Genomic DNA, 24074 nt, shown 5'->3' on the forward strand with positions numbered 1-24074 from the left:
CCAATTCCCCGCTCGTCAGCCCGATTGGCAATGCTGATGGCGCTTTCACTAGCAGTGTTTCTCGTCTAAACTCCTCGCCTTCGACGGCAAATTCGATTTCGCTTCGTTATAAAAAATTACAATATCAATTTCAGCACCGGTTTTTTTGCCTGATAGAGTGTCGGGGGACAGCAATGATCGGCAGCCGTTACCCGACCTGTACTTGGTGTATTGTTCCGCTTACCTTCGACAGCCGTGAAGTCGCGCAGCCAGCAATGAATGGGTCGAAGAAGGTTGTTCGGGTTGGGAAATATCACAAACGATGTGATTTCCCTGATTCGGACGTGCACGAATGCGGTACGTGACTTTAGTTTTCAGGCGAAAAAAAGGGGAAAAAAGAACGTTGCATAAACTGCTGGATAGAACTGCCGCTCGGTGGGTTGTGTTGGACCGACATACATACAGAACGGGATGGTAGAAGGAGACTTTTTTATTGAAATAACTTAATGTGCACGATTTTCCCCGTGCTTGGTGGAAATAGAGTGCAGTGGTATGTGCATTCAGGTCAGGATGAAGTATGGTTGCTGGGCGAATTCCAATGCGTCGTAGACTTCAAAGCGATAGCTAAAAGAAGGTGTTAAAGTACACTCGCACCCTTTCCGAAATCGAAATAATTTAAAATGAACAAAAGGCAAAACAAATGGCTCGTGAAACGAGTAGTTTTTGTTGCTGAAGCAATATGGAAAGTTCGAGTGGGATTTTAAACATCCATTTTCAATCACTTATCGTTCCTTTAAAAATAGGGGTTGTTTCAAAGCAGTGTCGCACATATTTTATGACATTTTTCAACTTTCTAGTAAAATTGTATGAGACTAATAATGCAATGTTTATTGTTCAGCCAACACCAATGGTAAGGAAGGAATATTTGATCTTTGAAAAAATTAAAGTCCCCTGAAAGACACTACAGCTTACCATCAAAATTACAAAAGCCATTCAATCTGTCCAGTAAGTCAAGACGATCTTTATTACAAAGTGAAGTAAAGTTTAAAGAACAGAACGTATAATTTCCTCCAGCATAAATCATGGCATAACTTCGACGAGATTTTCAGTGTATTCCTTATAACCAGGCCCGTAGCATGTGGTTGGCTGCGATGGCCTCTGCCAAGGCGCAAACCTTAGCGTGCGCTGAAATTTTGATGTTTTATAAAATAAATCTTAATATGAGTACCATTTCCAGATATTTCATTGTTCAAAATTCGAACTGAAAAGGGGCGCACTACTGAGACGCCATCAAAGGCGCCAGATAACCTCGCTATGGTCCTGTCAGTTCCGTTCAGATTTATTGTTTATGTTTATGTTTATTACCTTCACCAACAGGCCCCTTGGTCCCAATGGTGGTTGCTTAAACTAATTACATTTTAAAATTGACAACATTTTCGCTTTTATCGCATTCCTCGTCCGGTTGAAGTCAAAGGCCGTCGCCACACTGTTAAAAATTCGTTGGAGTCCGGTAACAGCGCTCTGGCAACCATAGTTGGTTCTCCTGAACGGAACTTATTACGTAGAGCTCGAACGCGGGCTTGAAGATCCAGACGTCCGAGGATTGTAGGGAAATCCACTCTGGCAGAGAGTAAATCCGAGACGAACAGGGCTCGAGAGCAGTCCCTCCGAATGCTGAGTGTATCGAGGTGTATAAGCTGGCAACGGTTTTCATAGCTCGGCAGCTGAAATCTGTTTCGCCATGGGAGATGACGAAGGGCGAAGCGTATGAACCTGCGTTGGACAGCCTCGATTCTGTCAATCCCGTTCTGGTAGTACGGATTCAAAACAGCTGAACAATATTCTAACGTTGAGCGGACCAACGCGCAGTAAAGCGATTTAAGACAATATACGTCCCTGAAGTTTTTCGCTATTCAGAAGATGAACCCAAGCCATCGTGATACCTTATCCACGATGTATGACGTATGTGGTTTGAATGTTAATGCCGAATCCATGATGACTCCGAGATCTTTGATGCGAGAGTGTCTTGGAATGCTCGAGCCGAAGAAATGGTAGTTAAACTGAGTCGGTTGGCGTTTCCGCGTGAACAAGCATTTGCTCGGGTTTAAAACCATTCTGTTTAGATCACACCACGTACTAAAGCTGACCAGTTCCCTTTGAAGAAGCTCGGCATCGGTTTTATCCCGTATTTGTTGAAAAATTTTCATGTCGTCGGCGAAAGAAAGGCGGGGTCCTTGTAATGTGAAATTGACGTCATTAAAGTAGAGGAGGAATATTACTGGACCGAGATGGCTTCCTTGTGATATGCCGGATGTAGCGAAGAATGGTGCAGATAGACAGTCCTTAATGCTGATTTGGAGTTGCCTTCCATCGAGGTAGGAACGAAACCAGCGCAGAAGTTGTCCATGAATGCCGAGTTTGGCCAGCTTCGCTATTGCGATATCATGGTTGATTTTGTCGAAGGCCGCAGATAGATCCATATAAATAGCATCGGTTTGCAATCCGTCAGCGAATCCATCCATTACATATGTTGTGAACGAGAGCAGGTTTGTCAATGTCGTAGTGTTTGCAGTGAAAGAAAATAGGATCTAACACAACCAGCTCGAACAGTTTTGATACAGCACTTAAACACGAGATTCCCCGATAATTGTCAATGTTCGATTTGTTTCCTTTTTTATGAACTGGAAACATGTGCGCTGCTTTCCAGCACGAAGGGAATGTACCAGTAGTGAGTGATAGCTCGAAGACTCGCCGAAGTGGTTCAAGAAGCCCGCTGATGCACTTTTTGACAAAAATCGAGGGAACACCATCTGGACCTGGGGAACAAGATGCTTTCAGTTTGGCATTTGCTGCAAGAATGGCAGCATTATCGACACAAATTCGATTGATGGTTCGTCCTAGAGAAGGAGTTAAATTAGCGGCGGCAGCGACTTGTTGTGGTGGCAGGCGCTCGTTGGAAAAAACGCTTGAAAATTTGCTTTGTTGTTTGTATTCGTGGTTGAGTTGAAAGTAGTGATTTCGTAATGCAAGTGTCTTATGCTTCGAGAATTTTTTAAATGCAGCTCGTTTGGCAGATTTTAAACGTCTAAGGACGGTTGATTGCCAGGGAGAGTGTTCATCGGTACTAATTGTTTTGGTACACGGCGGTCGTTAAGGTAGTTAAGAATACTAGAAAACGTCATCGCTGCTTCGTTCGCGTCGTCGTTGTTAATATTTTCGTCCCAGTTTATATCCAACAGCGTGCTAACGATGCCGTCGTAGTCAGCGTTTTAAAAATCGTAGACGATAGAGCTTGAGACGTCTTCAAAATTCACTCCTAGGTTACCAGCGAATACACGATGTAGTGTGGGATGATGACGCACCTGCTTGACTAAAGGAGTCGGTGCAGTGCAGCAGTACGGAGCGCAGTCCCGGGCACTTACAAAGCAGAGGTCCAATGTACGTTGGTGACATTATTAATTTGCCGAAGAGTTGCGCTGCTGTAGTTGTCCAAAATACATCTGGCATTGTTAATAAGCGCAGATTTTTCGATATCCAATCGTAGAAAACCATTACTTGCTTGGCACCACGTCAAGCCAAGTAAGTTGAAGTCGCCCAGTATAACAATATCATCAGAAGAGGCGGCGATCGAGGCGATAAAAGAAACGGAGGAAAGATGTACATCGATCAGGCTGGAATCACGAATTCTGTCAGGTGGAAAATACACAACACACAGGAACAGATTGCGATCGGCAAGTTTCACTGATATCCACACTTGCTCGGAGCTCGCCCACCGTTCATCGTTGATCACTCGGGCTTTTATATCACGGCGAACGGCGATAAGCACACCACCGCCTGATGTCTTGTGGCTGTTGAGGGCATTGCGGTCACAGCGGTAGACATCGAATGTTGAACCAAAGACCTGGCGAGACAGAGTACGGTTGTCAAGCCACGTTTCGGTCAAGGCGATAACGTCGTAACAGCAACCCGTGGTCGCGAGCAAATAGCTGTCCGTTGATGAATTTAAGCCACCAACATTCTGGTAGTAAACCTCGATGTTCTTGGAGGACGAATTAGGTACAGTAGAGAGCGAAGCCATGTTGCCGTGTAGGAAGATCCTTTCGTCAATCCCACGAACAGTATCGGAACGGTTCACGGTCGCCTGGTCGACTGTGGTGAGGGATTCGAGGTATCCCGAATCAACTGCGTCGCGCCCCAAAATACGACTATCGTCGTCGTCGAGAGATATGGTTGGCATCTGATAACAAGATGTCGGAGCAAAAGGCAAAAACTGGAAGCGAAGCATACATCAGCGCTTGAAATGTTCGGAACAGATGTATACTTGCCATTTGCGGCAGGTTGGAAGACCCTTTCACCCATCCCACATACAGGACCGGGACGACTGATGATCGCTGGCTGCAAGTGCTCGACTGTGGCGGCGGGATCGAGGGCTTCCATAGTGCCAACTGCGGTGCGTCCCAGTATGCGTTGGAACCCGATGGTGGAATGCGGAGAGCAGGAACGGGGTGGTAGCAGCTTGCGACGAGAGTCGTACGATGAGCTAGAAGCGTGAATCGGTTCAACCGTTGCACAGTGGCACGACTCAGAACACAATGTGGACTAAAGTCCAAACTTTTCCGTATCGGTTCATATAGGACATTTTTATATAATTTTGGTACGCTGAATTCGTTTTCGATATCAAAGCATTTCAAAAATAAACATTTACTATTCATTAGGGTGTCTCAAAAATATTTTTTTTTCTAAATCGTTCTAAAAATTTGTGTATATTAATTTTCGTGTGCTAAATCGTTTTTTATATTTGTAAAAAAAAATCATTATACATTAGGGTGGCTCAAAAATAATTATTTTGTTGTGAAGGTTCAAAAAAAATTTAAACACATTTTTGTGCGCTGAATTCCTATGTTGGTTATAAAATAGAAATTAACTTTATTTCTTATTAGAGTGGCTCAAAAGTAAATATTTTGTCTTCTATAATGATTTATTTCAATTGTAATTTTGGAATTTTTTTTCCGTATTGAAACGAATTGATTGACATCTCATTATGGGGCTTCAGAAATGACTATATTATTTTTAAGGATCAAATAAGATGTGATTGACTAATTTTGGAACGTTTAATTCATTATTGGGTTACTTGGTATGAAAACCAAATTTTCTTTCGTTTTCAAAATAAACATTTTGAGCGTCTTAGTGGAATACTGATTTACATTCACTAATCAACAAGATGGTTAACGATTTTGTTTTCGCAGGTGTGTTTTAAGTTACTTAGATTGCTTATTTCATATCTTAAATAAAAATAAATCCAAAATCCTTTTTTCGCGTATATGGTTCATTTAAAAATGGTCTTATTTTATTTGGATAATATCGCATACCCTTAAGGTTGCACAGAGAATGCGCAAAATTCGCAAACGAAAAAAGCAGTTATTTTCCACACCGTATGTCAGATCTTCATAAAAATCAATCAGCAGTACTGTAACAACATTCTATATACGCTGATTGATTTTTATGAAGATCTGACATACGGTGTGGAAAAAAACTGCTTTTTTCGTTTGCGAATTTTGCGCATTCTCTGTGCAACCTTAAGCTATATGAGTGATATGCAAACTCGGATAAAATAGTCTCACCAATGACTAGAACTCTACTGTGTTCACTCAATTTGACAGTTATTGCGTAAGTTAGCAAAAATAGTTTATGAAACATTTTATGACACATATCAGATGGTTGAAAATATTTACTGAATTTTAAACATTCTTAATTCCTTTACCACTTAAAAACCATACTTCCCACTCGGCTCCTTACTCTTGATCACTACTAAAACCCTGGTAGATCATGCTCTAAATGCTATTTGAAAGTTGTGCATAAATTAGTGTCATTATTCTAGTTATAAAGTGAATATTCAAATTAAATGTCAGTAATAACCATGCGTCTCCATTCACAGTTTTTTCAAATTTTGACTACTTATCGCAAGTTTTCGCAAAACTAGCATAGGTTCATTTTAAAGAGAAAATGAAAAGCTTTCAAATGAGCATAGTGTGATCGCGGGCATTCATGGGCGTCGTTGTTGTTTTCGCTTTAGAAGTTCGAATTTAATAAAAATTCATGACAAACAGTTATCTAAACACTAACTAAACCAACTAGTGACTTATTTTTAGCGATTTTACGATGTAATTTTAACACATGGATAATTTTGGTGAAGTAATGCAATTCATAAAATCAACGGTTTCTTTGAAAAACGAGAATAACCGTATGTAGTACCTATGGTCAAATAATGCAAAAAACACTTGAGTTATGCCCTTCAAAAAGCTGTCAAAAATTCATTTTGCATTCAAATCACCTAAAATCTCGCGAAAATGTCTCTGATGGCTCAGCTGATACGAGAAAAATACTAATGAGAATATCGCATAACCTTCATATATGGACTTAAGTCCGGGCTCGTCCCACTGTGCGTTGTATCGTTACAATTTTTATAATACTTACCGAGAAAGGCGGCTTGGAAGACCCTTTCCCCACCCACACATGCAGGACCGGGACGACTGATGAACGCTGGCGGCAAGGGCTCGACTGTAGCGGGGGGATCGAGGGCTTCCATAGTACCAACTGCATTGCATCCCAGTATGCGATCGGCATCGATACTCCTTCACAAGGGCGGTGTGGCTTGGTATAGTGACATGGCCAATCGTTGCGGAGTCTGCAGGACCATTGATGGGCCGGGTTGCATTAGAGAGGTACATGCTTCTTCTGGAGGCGGTGGAAAATCAGTCGGCGGGCTCCAAATGTTCTGGGTACGGCTGTCTTCAAATTCCCTGAACAGAATGCCTTGCGGCCATGTGTCAGGGTTAAGAGCTGCATCACGGTACTTTGGGTGAACTCCAACTTTGAAGGATATGAAGTTCAAAGTACTGACGTCTATGCCTTCTTTAACAAGTGGAATAACCTTTATCTCCTCGTTACAATTTAGTCCTTCTTTAGACATTTTTTCGACAGTCTCTTTGCTAACGCTAGGATGAAATCGGGAAAGATACATCCAGAGCAACGGCGCGGGAGGTGGAACCGTAACAATGTTGCTATTATCGACTAGCTTTCGACCACCAACAAGAATATTGCTTGGATCAGGGCCATCCTCGCGACGACGGGGGCCTATGTACCACATTTTTGCAAAAACCTATGCATTCAATAAAGTCGTTATCCGATTTGACGGTTTTCGCGCAGTGATCGCATGCACTTGCCATAATGCATGCCGATCTGAGAATGCGAACAATGAAGTATAGATGACGCTGCATTCGGTGGAAAGTTTTGGTGGTTAAGTCACAGAAGTTCACTCATGGCGATTTCGCTTGAACCTGAAACTGAGTCAGGTTCTAACCCCAACTGCTGTCAGTTCATACATTTTGACAGCAGTTGGGGTTAGGAACTGACTCAGTTTCGCTTCAAACGAAAACCACATCAGTTACGTTCTTCGCTGATTTTTTCGCAACACAAAAGCAAACAGGAGACACTTTCACACTGCACAATAACAATGTTAAAAACAAAATACTGAGTCGATTAACACGACAAACAACGATAAAAACTTCACAAATCTCGTCAAAAAGTAAAAATAGTTGGAGCGATTTATGTAAACAACTAATCGGTAGGAATACATTGAACCAAAAAAAGTGAGGCAGGCAACCTGTGTAAAGATGTAGATGTAGAAGATCATGGAGTAAGGTAGAACAATTATCATCGAAATACCTAAGCTGACCAACTCTGACGAAAAAATCCGTGCACTGTAAAAACCGATTGCCTGAGCATGATGAACGATTTCGCTTCGTTGCGGTATGGTGTACGGATTTTTTCGACAGAGTTGGTCAGCTTAGGAATGCCGTACCGTGGAAATAAAAGTCTTGTCGATATTAGGAAGAGTTCCGCATTAGCACAATCATTACCATTATCGCATTATCACGCAATCACAATCATTATCGCATTATCGGTGACTCATATAAGCCCAACCAGTTCTACACTAAATTGATTCTCTGGTTGAAATGTCACATGAGATTTTTGGTGTTCTTGAAAGTGCTGGAATTTCTTTGTTTGATCTCGAATATTTTGTGACAGAGCTTCCTCGAGCTGGTATATTTGGCGCCCTCTCAAGAGAAAAATTGAAGCCATTATAAGGAATCTTATATCTCTATTGTTTTTAGGAGCAGAGAAAAATGTCCTTATATGGAAAACATCAGTCACAGTCAGAGTCATGATTATCTGCATAATTGTCACAGTAAATCTTATTGTTATCATTTGCGTAAACAGTCGAAAAGGCAAACGGCCCTTGCCGAAGAACCCATAACGCAAACGCAAAGGAGTCCCGCGAAAGGTCACCCAAAATGAGTTTGCAGACACACCTTTTTGTCAAATCCACTGCCATTGACATTCAAAATCTTTGCTCACTGGTGAAAGGGGTCCTTGAAACCGCCAGCTCCGTGCATCACATAACAAACTCGATTCGGTGACTACACCGTTGATCTCAACTTTGTGAGCGGGCATGTAGACATGATAAAAGGTTTGTTGCTAGTAGCGACAAACCTTTTATCATGTCTTATTTTTTTTGTTTCAGATGACACTAGATCTCGATCTTTAAGGTGAAAATATGTAGAAGTAAGGAAAATTTCATGTTGTGTTAGTAGATTTACATTTTCTCCATAGGGTAATGGTATTTGTAGAAAAAGACTGAATGTTAACACTACGTTTATAGGGATAAGCTGTCAAATTTTGGTGTGAATTGTAAATTGATCAATTCAACTATAATAATGTAACCGATTTAACTTGTATGTTATTCATTTTTGAATTGTTCGTGAATCTGATTTGAATTTGAGTCTATGGTTCACTGTAGTAACACTTTCGCATTACGAGGACGCAAAAAAGAGGTTACCAAACGGCGCATATAGCTGGCATCACTCTTATGTATAATAGTCCATTAGTTTGACATGTATTTCCCCAGGTACATATTTTTTTAATGGATATCGATATATGACCAATGTTTTGATCAGTAATAAATGGATATGGGTCATTCCACGCGAAGTGATCAAGGCACGTGTAATCGTCCTTCATGGATTTGAACCAATTTTGGAGAAATTGTTCATCTAGGGCCAATATATAAAAACCCAATTTTTTGTGTTAATTGGACCACCCCTCGGGTCATGGGAGCATCCCCCGTTTTGACAATTTGCCCAAACCCTTGATTTTCTTTTGATCATATTTCCGGTTCTATTTATTCTAGAATCAAACTGCAAGATGGATTTTGAAAAAAATTGTTCAACGAGTCTAGAAAAAATATTAATTTTGGGCGGCAGTGCTGCCAACTATGCGATTTTTTCAGTTAAACATTAAAAGTTAATTTTTCTCTTAATACATATATTTTAATTTTTAAAATTCTAATGCCATCATGTTTCTCAGACACTTATCATCTCAATATAATTTAAGCGGTTCCTGAGATATACCGTTTTGAAGAGAAAAAATCGCAATTTCCCATATAAAATCGCAAGCGCATAACACTAGAAAACCAACTTGAGTATTCTGAGTTCAAACACAATTTTTCGTGAAGTAGACGAGAAATGATGAAAAACTATGTTTTTGGTTTACTTCTAGCATATCAGGGTCGATTTTTATGACCGTTTGAAGATTTTTTATATTTTGGCTAATAAAAATGGATTTTTGTATGAGAAAATGCGAGTTTTCCCTTCAAAACGGTATATCTCAAGATTTGCTCATATTATATTGAGATGATAAGTGTTTTTTATGTAAACATGTCTGAGGAACGCGATGGCGTTAGAATTTAAAAATTAAAATATATGCACTGAGAGAAAAATTAACCTTTTATGTTTAACTGAAAAAACCGCATAGTTGGCAGCACTGCCAACTAGATTTTCAAGACTCCTTGAACAATTTTCTTCAAAATCCATCTTGCGGTTTGATTCTAGAGCAAATAGAACCGGAGATATGATCAAAAGAAAATTAAGGGTTTTGGCAAATTGTCAAAACGGGGGGTGCTCCCACACACCAAAAAATAATGAAATTTAAACGACATGTAAATCAATACGAATGTAAACATACAACGATTGAATCAAATATTTGATTGAAAATTACGTTAAAATCAATTGGAGCATCAAACAGCATACAATTTTACACTTTCGTTCGTGTAATATTACATGTCATTCATTTTACAGCAGTATTCGAGTAAAAATACATAAGAAGCGCATTGGTTTTCCGTTTCGTTGAAGAAAGCACGACAAGTCGTGTGTGTTTGTGGTGAAACTTAATTTTACATTTATATTCATGCTCCAAATATGTGCATGAAAATAAACTTAAAATTACAAAATATTTTTTTCTGTGCATGACCCGAGGGGTGGTCCAATTGACACAAAAATTTGGATTTTATATATTGGCCCTAGATGAACAATTCTTCCAAATTTGGTTCAAATCCGTGAAGGTCGATTTCAAGTTTTCATCTTTTTTTGGTCACTTCGCGTGGAATGACCCATTTATTAGCGCTTAGCATCTCCCCACCTCCTCTTTTGGATTTTAGCGAAAAAAGTGTAATAATCGTCCAATTCGAAGCGAATTTATTGAATAAAAGTTTGAGTGGATCAAATTTCACAACAATAAAAGCTTGAAGCAGTTTCGAGAAGTAGCACAGGACGAATCTTGTATTCAAAAAATGGCTAAAATATATTGCGAGGACCAACACATACGGAACAGGGGCGGCGAATCCGTTCACCAGAGGTGGTTTGGTGAGGTCGGAAGTCATTCAGCAAGAGCAGGAGAAGGTGGAGAAGCAGCAGCGGCAGCAGCAACGGCCAGAGCAGAGCGGGACGAATTACACCCCACAGAAGCCAAAAGTAGTGGCAGCGAAGCACTAGGTGGAGGAGCTCCACAAGTTTGTGGATGTGAGAAACAATGTCCATAAGGACATTAAAGACTTCTCTTTGGACATTTTTTAGTTCCTGCTTATATGGAATCAAGAACCATCGTAGGTGACCAATGTGGTCAAGGCGACTTAGGTTAGCCATTATTGATCTAGACTGGAAAATCCAAGTAATTTTGAACCCATTTTGACTAAGCTACCATGCTGGCACCAATTTATATGGAAAATTGCTGTGTAGCCGCACTCTTCAACCCGTTACTCCGGAACCGGAATTCCGAACGGTGAAAAAATCTATAGCGTCCGGAAAAAATTGTATGAGTGCTAATATTTTTTTATGTGTTTTTATTGTGCAAGTAATTTATTAATTTATTAATTTATTTAGTAAATTATGCGGATTTATTTACTCATATGAATGATAAATTAAGCGCCTGCTCTTCACAAAAAACGATAGCTTCACACGAACTTAGACACTTCCAACATACAGAACAAAACATTGAGTTCGATCATGTTACAAACAAATGACGCTTGGACCAACATCCCCAAAATCTTTCAAATAATTCTATTTTCACAAAAAGTATTCCTGTCGAACAAACCGCCAGGCCAACAACATCGGAGGCACCATGCAGCATCAAAAATACTTGCTGATGTCCGAAGGATATTTTGAAACAAAGCACATCTCCGCAGTGAAATCATCCGGGCTAAATCTACAAAGGATTACCGTGGCAGCTGCTTCCTCACCTACCGTTCGAATACACAACGAATAGCAGGGCAACGAAATATTCATGCACTTTGGCAGCCACCCCACCAAAATCCACTGACTGTATGAATATTGCAAAAACCTGCGATTAAAATATGCGGTGTCCAATTTAAATAAATACCGTCTACGTGACCTGCTCGCAAAGCTGCTCACTGTCAGCTGATAGTGTAAAGAGTTGCATTGTTTGGGGAACGGGGGAAAAAAAGGAAGCGTCCGGTGCATAAATAACCGAAAAGGGATATGCCTACGAAATGGTAAAATGTGCTGGTAAGCTCAGGATTAACTGACTGAACGAACAGTTTCGCTTATGTTTCTAGTTTAATACTATGTATATCGAAACGCTCACATTTTGATTCGCTTTTTGGTTGCTTCCTAACTGATATCACACTATTCTATGCGGTTCGTTTTTTTTCTTGTTCGCCGCTTGCATGAAAATATCGTCATAGAGGATACCATCTGTACTGTACACTTACGAGAGGGGGGAAGAAATTTCGTTACAGTATTTGGTACACAAGCTCTGACTGTAGAATATGTAGTTGATAAATATGTATCGCTATTTTTTTCCTAATCACTTAACTCAATCACCTATCGTACGTTTTGGAATCTTCCCCAATTAGACACACAGTTAAATGCTTCCGCTAACTTTCCTGCATTAGCTATCAAAGTAATACTAGTAGTAGTCCTAGATTCACTAGTTGTAGTTTAAAATCTATAGCTCACAGCAAGATGGATTTTTTTTTCAGTTTGTATATGTTCGGCTTCGTGATAAATATATTTGCAAAGTGTATATTCACAAGAAAATTTAAATGATAAATTGTGTGGAATTTCGTAGTTCATTTTTTGTCCTTCTATCTAGTGTCGTCCTGTCGCCGATAAAGTTTTGCTCATTTTTGTTTTTCTCTATTGAAATGTTTGTTACCTTTACATAGTCGGGTCACTGCTACTGGAGATTGAGAGGATGGTTGCTGTGCAGCTGATGCTCTGTTGTGGGCTTACTGGAACCTGTGAATTGTACAGATTATTGAAACAGTTATTAATTCAGTAAGCAAATTATTGTCATATAAAGTTTTTACATTTTCTGCGGTTTGTGATGATACCAAAAACTGCTAAAATTAGAACCAGTACCAAGTGTATAGATATGGCCCTGTGTTAGGGTCAGACAGGGCCGCCGAGAGGGGGGTGGGACGGGGTGTTTTCCCCCGGGCTCGGAGTTCTGAAGAGGGCCCGAATTTTTAACTGAAACTAAAATTTGGACAAATACTTTTTCGGCAAAAATTTTTGGTAATGCAATTAAAAATTCAATATCGTGTGTATGATGTGACTACAATAGCGAAAATTTCAAACTACTTGCCATGTACACAGCTCACCTAGGTTCGATTTCCAACCCAGCACACAGGAATAGTTTTTATTATAGAAAATTTGCTTACTTGAATGAAGAAGCGAATGACCCTAAGATTAAAATTTTATGATCGAAACAGAAATAAGATCAGACTTGTTAGAATTAAACAAATTAAATGTTTTGATTAGAAATCATAAAGTTGTCTTCAAATTTTGCCAATATGAAATCCAATTTTTTTGATTTAGTGAATTTCCTGTCTTCGCAACTGCTAGGTTATTTTCGAAAGTAATTATAAGAAAGAAAAAGAAAACTTCTCAGCCTTCTGTTTAGGGTTGCCACACCGGTTTTTAGAGGCAAATTCCGGGTCTTCGTTCAGGTTATTCGGTTTTCTTCCGGAAGAATCCCGTGGATTCTTTTGCAATTTTTCGTTGCCCATTCTTCACCAGGAACTCTCAGCATCATTTTATAAATCGTTCAGCACACTGTCATTATAAACATCATCCTGGGTAGTGCTTTTGGATTCTTTTTGGATAGCCGAAGAATCGAAGTACAACACCAAACTAAATCAACAACACTGTTCACAAATGCGAAAAGATACAGCTAAAATATAAACGGTACAGCAAAGTGGTGTGCTTTACAAAACTTTACACTTTTCGGTGAAAGTAACGAAAATATGATATTTCTCCTAGTTCTACGAGCTACATAAGAAATAAAGCAAAGCATTTTTATTTGCAATGGAATCGTTCCAAAATTCTGTCGAGTAAATACATTAATTCGAAATTCTAATTGATTTCAAAGCACACCCATATATCTCTTGAAGTCTATCCCCTGGTCAATAAAATTTTCGAATTTTTCAGCTTGTTAAAATCTTTTGCTTGAAGAAAATGTTACAGCCTTCGAATTGAGTGCATGGCAAAACCGGTTATTCAGAGCTCGAAATTCTCGAATTAATGAAATCTCGAAAATAATTGAGAATTTCAAACTCGAAAACGCGTGTATGAGAAAAATGTGTACAATGATCACGTTCGTTGGGTCTAAATTCCTTGGAAAGCCAAAATATATGTCATTGTAAAATAATTTGATATACTATACATTTAACCTTTTAATATAAAAGCCAGTTTAGAATTCGGGTAGCTGGAGGAGCGTGAGATTTTGAACGTCAATTTCTTTCGCTTCCTGAACGTAACGATTACTATAAATCAGTTACAACATTCTTGTAATATATTTCAAAGTGTGCTAACTCACCAACACAAATTACGGGAAAATTTATTTTTTTCATGGGACTATGAATGTTTTCGAATCCAGCATAGCGTAAAATCCAACCACAACCTTTATTAGAACTTTGATACATGTTTCACTATTTTTTTCATATTTTTTATTTTGATAAAATTTCATTGATATATATTTTTCTAGCTGTAGATTTTTTTGCATCTCTGAAAATTTTACATTCTGCTATTTTTATTTATTTCCATTGTTACCATATTTTAATTTTATCCATCTTTTCATGTTCTTCATTTTTGTATTTTTATTTTTACCACTTACTTTAATTTAAAGTCATCTTTCTGGTATTCCATTCTATTTGCAATTTTTTGAGGGAATTTTACTTCCTTTATTTTATTTTTTCTATAGCTTCATATTTTAATACTCTGCATTTTTATTCGTTTCTTCTGTCATTCCATCCAATTTCTAAAATTTGTCTATTTGCTCCATTTATTCTTATCATACCCTTTTCTATTATCTTTTTTTTCCTTTTATTGCATTTCTACATTTCCTTTTTTAAAATTCATCCCAATTTGTCTTATTGTCCCATTACTTATCTTTCTCGTATTATGTTCCATGCATTCTAGTTTTTAGCTCTCCCTTTTTCCATTGTTAATTTAATAAAAAAAATTTCATTTTTTGCACGTTTTCTTTCATCTTTCAATTTGTTCATTATTGTTATTTCTCCAGAGTTTCCATTCAACCTATTTGGAAAGCACTTTTTCTGTTGACCATTTTCCAATGCGTTTGCTTCTTAATTTTTTTTATTTTCTTGTTTCTTGTTATTTTCCTATAAAACAGTTAATGTATCTTTATTGCCACTCATCGTTTCCCATTTAGTCCGTTGTTTGAATTTATTTCAAAAATCATTTCTAATGTATTTTTTCATTATTTTAATAATTTTACCCATATTTTTCAATTTCTTCTTGTTTTTTCCAGTTTGGTTTTTCTATATTTTCATTTTTCATTTTGTTCTTTTACTCCATTTTTGTTCAATCCATACCTTCCAAATTTCTTTATTTAATTTCGTCGTTTCATCATTCCAATTTCTCAATTTTTCAATATTTTCCGGTTCATTATTTTTTTTTTCAATTTCTCCATGGTTAGTTTATTTTTATCTATCACTCCAATTTTATGCATTCTCATCGTTTTATTCACTTTTTCTATTGTCTTAAATTTCGTTTTTAATGTAAAATATATTTTATTACAGTAGGATTCCGTTTTTGGAAACAAAACCGTAACTGTGTCAAAATAGGAACCTTATTTTTAAAGTTTAGATTTTCAATTTACGACTTCAAAAATGTTTCAAGGATTTTAAATAATATGTGAAATGGAATAAGAAGAAAGACAAAAAATAAAAAATTGATGAAAACATGAATAAAATTCAATTTTATTTATGTTTTTATCAAATTCAGTCATCATCCATTAAAGTTCTCATAATCTTCGCGCATTTCTCGAATGCAATGCCCCTCATTACGGAGGTGTAGCATATCATTTAATTCGAAACAAACAATTCACTGCACGGTAGTGTTGATTTCGCTCGTGGGGCTGTTATCTATTCATTCTGAAAATTAATGAACAATTTTGTTTATAAAACATTACCCTTTTAAAAAACAAATCAATTTATTAATTCTCCATAACTAACCAATCGTTGATGGAATTGATAGATTGAAAATCGAATTGCAATGCTTGAAGATATTAGGGTTTGAAGAAAACCATTCTTGTTGTAAAAATCACTTGCAACTGTCCAAACAAAAGGGATTAAAATGTCAGTGCTACGGTACAAATGTGCTCCAATGAAAGTTCCAAAAATATGTAGTACAACGCATTTGCAAGAAATGAACACATCAAAAGATAATATAAGCAACCCGATTTTTCAAGAGGCACTCTACCTCAAATCCTTTTAAAAAATCGTAACAAAATTATTATTATAGATAAGCTTGTTTATTCGACAAACTTGCTTCAATTTATTTGTGTTAATGTATAGTGGGGCATTGCGCAGCTAAACTTAACACATCTAAAAGGTCGATACTTTGGACACCCTAGCCACAAGGACCACCCTAATTCCATTCATCTGAAAAAAAATCGCCAAAAAACAACAAATTTGCCAAAGGCATCATAAAGCTAAATCAAACTATTTGGAGTCATCAGTTTTGTATTCCTAAATACAGCTTTGGAACGCGCTATGATCAGCTTTCGATATGTACTGAAAATTTAGTGCCAAGTTTTGTAGTGACGTTGTAATAATCGAAAAAGAGAGAGGCTCGCAATGGTACTAAGGTTCTTTTGAAATTTTTTCCAAAACTAGTCTTACTATGTAGCGCATTCCTCTGTATTTGACTCTTAAAGTGCACAGACTCTGGGTCTAACTATAATAATGGATTCGGTCAGACGCTAGTTATTAGTTATATTCTACATAAATTGTTAGTTATATTCTACAAAAATAATACATTTCTATGCTTATTGTAATCATTAAGTATTACACGTATAGTGTAAAACATTGTTAACCCTTAAATGCATAACGCTGTTTTAAAACAACATTGCCAAAAACATTTCAAAATTATCACAGTAATGTATTGAAACTATGAGACGATTTTCACAAAATTTGAAAGAAAATGATCTGCGCCTTTGAGGGTTAATATGACTTCCATGTTTGGAAAGAAAGTCAAATGACAAATATCGATTGCACATTTTTAAAAGACTTATTAAGTACAACAAGAATGTTGCCAAAAATGGAACCCATTTGTTGCCGAAATCGAAGTGTGCCAAAAAGGGAGCATGCCAAAAACGGAATCTTACTGTATTAAGGATTTATCGAGATTTTCAGTTTTACGCATTTTTATATTTATGTTTGAATTCTTTCTAGTAGTTTTTTTTAATTTTCATTGATTCTCACAATTTTCCTACTTTTACCGATTTTTTATTATTTCCACCATTTGTTCAATAATGTTCGACTTCTTTAATCCTTGCAATTTGTTTGTCTAGTTTACTGTTTCCTTTTATCAATTTTTCATAGGTTCTGTTTTGGTTTTTTCGATTATACATTTTTTGACAATTGAATTTATTTTGTTTATTTTCTATCTTTAGTATTTTTTGTATATTCTTTCAATATTCAGTTTTCCCATTGTGTTTTCATTGATCTCCGTTTAGATAATATTTTTAGTTTTTCTAAGTATTACATTTTTAATCTTTCCATTTCTTTACTTTTACTAATACTATTGACAAAAATAGCTCTTTTCAAAGTTACCAAAACTTTCGAGGAAGTATTTAAAATATTCCAAAGTATTAACAGCCCTACCTTTTCCCTGTTATTAGCATTACAAACAACTAAAAAGTAAAGTAAAAAACTGGTACATAACTATAACATTTCAATGTAATATACATAATATCAGTTAAAATCCAATAGATTTCAAACTTTATCTTTTTGGTTCTCGGGCAATATATAGTGATGGGGGCCCGTACGTTGGACCCCCCGAGCCCGTATTTTCTCTCTACGACCCTGGGGCCAGAGGTTCATTGCTTATGTGGTTGTGAGCATGGCAACTTATATGCCAAAAAGTGTAAACTTAAACAATTAATTTTGGTTAAAAAACCTAGCATTTCGTAAAACATTTTACTGGCGTATATTACCAATCAGTACGTATAACGTGCTTTAAGATGCGTAAGTGTTTACTAAAGCTATTTGCTTACGTAATTTTGAAGTCGATTTTTTTTTAAATTTCTCTCAATCTTGTTGAACAAAACTTAGTCAACAAATTCATAGTAGTTTCTCGAACAAGCGACAATCTTATAATAACTGATTTCGATAAATGAGCATTTTCACTTCGAAAACTTCTCCAGCTCTAGAAACTTTCAAAACGATTCATTACCGATGAACAAAGCATTCCAACCGCAATTCTCAAGAGCTCATTCGACCAACCTCTTCTTCTTATTGCAAGCTGTCACCATCAGAACTGAGATCAGTCCACAACAGCATTCGTACCTCCTAAGCAAACACAATAGAAGAACCATCCACTCGCCCCTCTCATGTTGTGATTTTACTACTGACGCGAAACAGCTTCCGGCCAACCAGCCCAGTGATGTGGAAATTACACTCCATCATCGGAAAAGCTCGAGAAAATTAGATTTGACCAAAACCTATAGCGACTCCTGCTGCTGCCATTGCCTCATTCCAGCACCAGAAACAACCGTCAAGAAAAAGAAAGCTAATTTTCACGCCCCCACGCCATTGCCGAGATCGCGTTCTCCGGCTACACGATGTCTTCGATGTGGATATTTCCAGTCAATTCGTTGTAAGAACATTTCACTGCACGTTCCAATTTCCCACCCTCCTAGGGCTACCGGCGATCATGAGCTTGAAAGTTGTACAGCGAAGTCAATACGTGCGTAGGTTAAATCGTGTGCACCCGCCGGATATCGAATGCGTAACGGAAATTGAAATTTTATTGATTTAGGTGCCATCGTTTTGACGAGTGTAGCTTTGCTAGGTTGTGGGGAAATATTCTAATGTTGATTTATGCTGGGGCATCGCACGTTTCGAGTGGGGATGGCAATTGAATTTAACTTATGATAGGCAGGATGCCGAACCAATTTCGTATTGGTATGAGTCAATTCTAAAATGTATTTTGAAAAGAATTACTTCAGCTTTTATTTGATATAGGTTATAATCGTCTGATTAAGTTTGAATACTTAGAAAAATTGAATCTTGCAAATGACGTATTTTTCTGTTTGATAAAAAAGTTTCAAATATTTTGACATCTGAATAAAAATTCATCTTTTAACGGGCATAATGAACTGGAGAACTGTAAACGAAGTATATTCTTAGATTGGGATCCATGAGTCGCACTAGTAGTTATTATAGTTATATCGCCGAAAATCAAACTGTTCAGAATTTGTGATAACATCATCACAGTTCCTCCTTAACGCATCTAACTAGAGACTTGAAGAATGCAGGTTCGATTCCTCTTCGTTTTCTCAATGTGTTCATTCTTTCTCAGTCTCTTTTTCCGTATGACATTTTCCATAAAAGCAAGTTTGAGCTTCCAGATGTCAACGAGAGGCGCCCTTGAAAGGATAAGGTTCTGAAACCTTTATGTTTTCCCCTCCTTCTTATCCCAGACAGCATCATTCTGTTCGATTTCTGTATGACTGCGAATCATTAATGGTTCTCTTTAACATAAACATCGAATTAGCAGTATCTTCCGTTTTCTTCCTACTACGGTAGAAGAAAATAAGATTTCTAGCATTATTTTCGATTAACCTCGTGTAGCCGATTTGAGTGTTAGCAAAGAAAATCGCTAAACGGTTTTATTTCCAACAAAATCACAGTCAAGTTTCCATGTCTCCAGTTCCAGAAAACATTAAACCGGAAAAGAAAAAAATCTAAGGAAATTCAACCGTTTGCATTCACACGGAAAAAAATGTTCCCAAAATCGTGAATAAAGTGATATGAATTCGGGAACAATCAGGTTTTTTCATTACGAAAACAAAAATCATGTGTTTTATAATTATGTTTAATTTCCCTCCAGTATCTATCACCTATATTGTTTGAACTTCAGTCACGGTTTCCGCCATATCATCCATGAGTCGCACGTCTGTACGTGAACTAGTTCACAACTTCATGAACATTATTCATACAATCAAAGGTTGGCGTAATTTTATTCATCGATTTAGGAACATTATTCATAGTCCGAATATACGACGTGAACTGATTAATGATTTATTACATCTTGAACATGATCTGATTTTCGTGGTTGTGAATTAGTTCACAAAATCAAAACAAATTTTCTCGTACACTATGTCACGAAATTTGCAATAATTATCATGGATTCTTTCAATCAACGTGAACTAGTTCCTGATTTCTAATATATTAATCACGATTCAATATCCGTGCTCGTGAAATAGTACCCAAAATCAAAATATCATTATTCAACTGATTCGTGATTCCCAGTGTTATACTTACGACCGGCCATTCGTGCTCGTGAAATAGTTCACAATATCGAAAAATATTCAGGTATACGTGAACTGATTCATGATTCTTAACGAATTATTCACGACGGACTATTCGCGCTCGTAAATTAGTTCACAAAAGCATAAAGTATTAAATTATGTATTCGTGAACTGGTTCATGATTCTTTCATAACTTTCACGACTGAACTTCCAATTGCCTTGTTTTAAGTTTATAATTCTAATATCTCGCAACGTATTTTGATATCCAGTATCAAAATTTTTACATAATCTTTTTAACACGATTCTTAATATTTAAAGAAAGTAAAAAGTAAAAAAATGGTCCAAATTTAAAGAAATTCAATTTGTTTCTAATAATTGCAGATTTCCTAAGTTACATAACAAAAACAATTTTGTATTTTTTTTCGGAAAGCTCATTTGAAAACGCAACTCCATATATCGAATGATTCCGAGTTATCAGTGATTGAAAAATGTTCAATATTATAAACTACAAAAGTTCAAAAACTCATAACTTTAAAAAAATATGTTCAGTCAAAACAAAAAATACGACTCGATTATTTTTAGCTAAAGAATGCAAGAACAAATTTTGGAAGGAATTAAAATTTTGGTTGTAAATCTGATGTGGAATGACCCACATATAGCGCTTGTGATATTTCGAAGATATCCCAAATCATTTTCAGTTTAATGCAACTCTGACTTGTCAGTCATGAAATTTTCACAAGAACTATTTCACAAAAATTGTTTTTTATGAAATATCACTTAGTTATGTCCAACTGCTAACGGCTAGTAATAGGTGTGAGCAGCAGATATAAGACAATTATTAGGGTCTCGAACATCGTTATTCATTTGATGTCTGGACAGAAAACACAAACTGTGCTGAGCACTAAAAATACATTATACACCCACAAATCCTGTTAGTGATATTGTCAACAAAACAAGATACCGCGGATCAGTCAAACTTTTATGCTCCAGTTCATATTGACTCCTTACTCAGAATAAAACTGCTCGTATCAAATTCGAAAGTGAACTGAAGAATAAAATATCACGATAACGTGCATATAATTTACGAAAATCGTGACTAAGACCCTTAAATCGTGAACCTCAATCGCACTACTCTTGACTAAAATATCGAAAATCGTGACTACGATCCTGAATTATGAACACAACCAAACAAATAACAAAAGCTGAACAAGCCTTTATTACGCGAGAACAAGCTGAACACTTATGAACGGATTTTTTTTCACATGTACACTTAGAGTGTGAACCATGTGGCAGATTTTTTAACTTTTAGTTTAAATCTCTCAGTTGAAAAGATATTTGCAAAATTGGTTCTGTTTTGGACCATGATTAAATTTGACAGTTCGATTGTTACAATGGTTACAAACGTTGTTCTGTATTAGATTGCTGTTGTAATTTTTTTTTCAGTAGTAAATTAATGTAGAAAGATGGAAACAAAACATCTTGTGTCAAGCTTCGTTTGGTTTGTTTCCTGATGGTAATGTTTACATTTCCCAACTGTCGTACTTAATTTTACAAGAAAAACAACTAATATTCAAATAGCGCCAAATGTTTTCACCCTTACTAATCCATGGTTTTCACAACTGTCAGTTCCAAATAACTACCTGTCAACCCTTGAAATGAGACGCTCTCGTAGTTAAATTTACGCATTCTAAAGAAAATAACTACCGAAATACCAAATTTTGAGACAGCACATAACTTTTATTTTTTAAGAAAAATCAATTTTTTAAAGTTTTTGTTTTCGATATGGGGGTGCACTTTGCAAAAATAACCAAAATGATATGTAACGAAACCCGAGCAGAGTCTGATAACAAATTGAGAACTAAACTTGATGTTGTGATTTGGTAGGGAATGATTGCTCAGGTTGCTATCATTTTGGTCGTTTTAACGGTTAAAAGATCAAAATCGAAAGCAGAAAAATTGCACTATGACATCAAACAAAGAACTATTCATGCTATCAGTGAAAGCAAATTGAAAACTCATTGAGATGGTAAAATATTTCATTGATAACAAAATAAGTAATCAATTTGATGTTTGTCAAAGAAATAAAAACAAACATTTTTTTCTAAAAATGTAAGCACATCAAAATGAGATCAAAATATAATGTAATATCTGGAAAAATTTAAACTGATATCAAAATAAGATTTCAATTTGATCCTGATATCAAAATATGTTGTCTATTTGCTGTAATTTTGATGTTGGACTTTGCTCGGGAAAGTGGCTAGGTTTTCAAAGCATATAAATCAGCCATTTCATGATAAATTTTCGATATTTTGGCATAGCTTCTAATTCATTATCAAATGCGATTTATTCAATTTTTTTCCACAAAGTATATTGTGGCAGTTGGATTTTACTACCATTTCCTATCAATTATGCGAGAAATCGTTAATTAATTGATCCTAGGATATGCGAAATGTATTACTTTTGAAAACAAAATATGATTTGAGTACAAGAAAAACCTTATATACATACAAATTCACGAATATATCCCAAAAAAATTATCTTTATCCAAAAACTCTAAAGTTTTTTGTTCACTGTTTGTCACATTGAGTTAATTTTGAAAAAGATAATCAACGTTTTTAACCAAGCATTGCAATGAAATTCGCGAAATATTGCAATGGTGTTCACAGTTTTATTAAGTTTGTTCAAATATAAAAGTTGAAGTTCAGGACAAGTGAATTTTATACGAAGATGCTAGCAAAGTAGGAGGTTTATGCAAGAATAGTTATCAGTCATCCCCGAGAACAATCGAAAAATGAAAAAGAAAGCATACATCATTGAAAATGCTGTTTCTGCGGGAGGAATCACTCACCGTCTTGGAAAAGAATATTAATATCATACTAGTTTGGTCAACACTTATCTAAGACTTTTCATCCCAAAAATAAATGGTGCCCTATATCAGGTGAAATCTGGAATTATAATTTTAAGTTAAAAGATGAGACTTTCCAAGCTCTCAAATTCCGCTGAATGCACTGTTCCACTAAACACAGCTATTTTGCAAATGAAAGAAGTGCGTGTGAATTGACTTACAAACCACTTTATTTATTGCATTAAATTAATTCTGTGAAACTAACTTAGACTTAGACTTCGTTAAAATATTAAACAACTTTTCCAGATAATTTCAAATTGGTTTTTAGTTGTTAACAAAGTTGTAGACAATTAAAATATCTATCAGATTCTCACTTTTAGTATTGTCCGAATGTCTAAAGCACCATCTAGGGACAGAAATATGAACTAATTCTATTGTAAAATCTAGATTTTCACGAAAAAAAAACTTAAAAAAAAGTTTCTCTAGACCCCCCGACGGATTATTTTAATGTTGGTTTCAAATGAAAAGGGAAAGCCCATTCTTTCACATTCTGAAGTTTCAGAGATGCTGATTTTTTTGCATAAAGTTGTTAAAAAAAGACACCGTGTGTAGCCGACTGTTCTCAAACGTCGAAAACGTCTCAGTCGAGTGTTTTGAGCTTTGGGGAACACCTTGAAATTTGCAAACGTATCCTACAATGTAAAAATGTTTGAAGTATTTTCAAAATATGTTTTATACATTTAATATAGTCCGATCCATGTGTGGTTGCGATAGTGCGATGGTTAGATTTTATAGTGTTATTTAAGTTGGATTAAGCTTTCTGTACGCATACATTCTCATTCCTTCTAGGTATAAATGAAAGAATATTACTGGAAATTGGGACACCCTAATATAAACTACGTCTTTACGTTCAGTGTTCATTGTCTGTTGTAAATAATCGATTTATGTATCGTCTGTGCTTATAATTTGTGTCGATGAAGAGGAAATGCGATTTATCTTAACTGTCATATGTTAGGAGAAACGGTCTCTTGATTCTAGATCACCACGGGTTTGA

General features: G+C 36.3%; 1 protein-coding gene across 1 annotated transcript in view; it reads right to left on the reverse strand.

Annotated features, from left to right (window-relative positions):
* Positions 1–282: 282 nt before the first annotated feature.
* LOC131688191 (uncharacterized) overlaps positions 283–24074 on the reverse strand; it is a 210974-nt gene continuing 187182 nt past the window's right edge. Inside the window, exon 6 of the mRNA XM_058972361.1 lies at positions 283–12629. The gene's annotated coding sequence lies outside the window, so the exon portion shown is untranslated. The remainder of the gene's footprint in view (positions 12630–24074) is intronic.

The sequence above is a fragment of the Topomyia yanbarensis genome, chromosome 3 (genome assembly GCF_030247195.1).
Source record: "Topomyia yanbarensis strain Yona2022 chromosome 3, ASM3024719v1, whole genome shotgun sequence".
Lineage (NCBI taxonomy): Eukaryota > Metazoa > Arthropoda > Insecta > Diptera > Culicidae > Topomyia > Topomyia yanbarensis.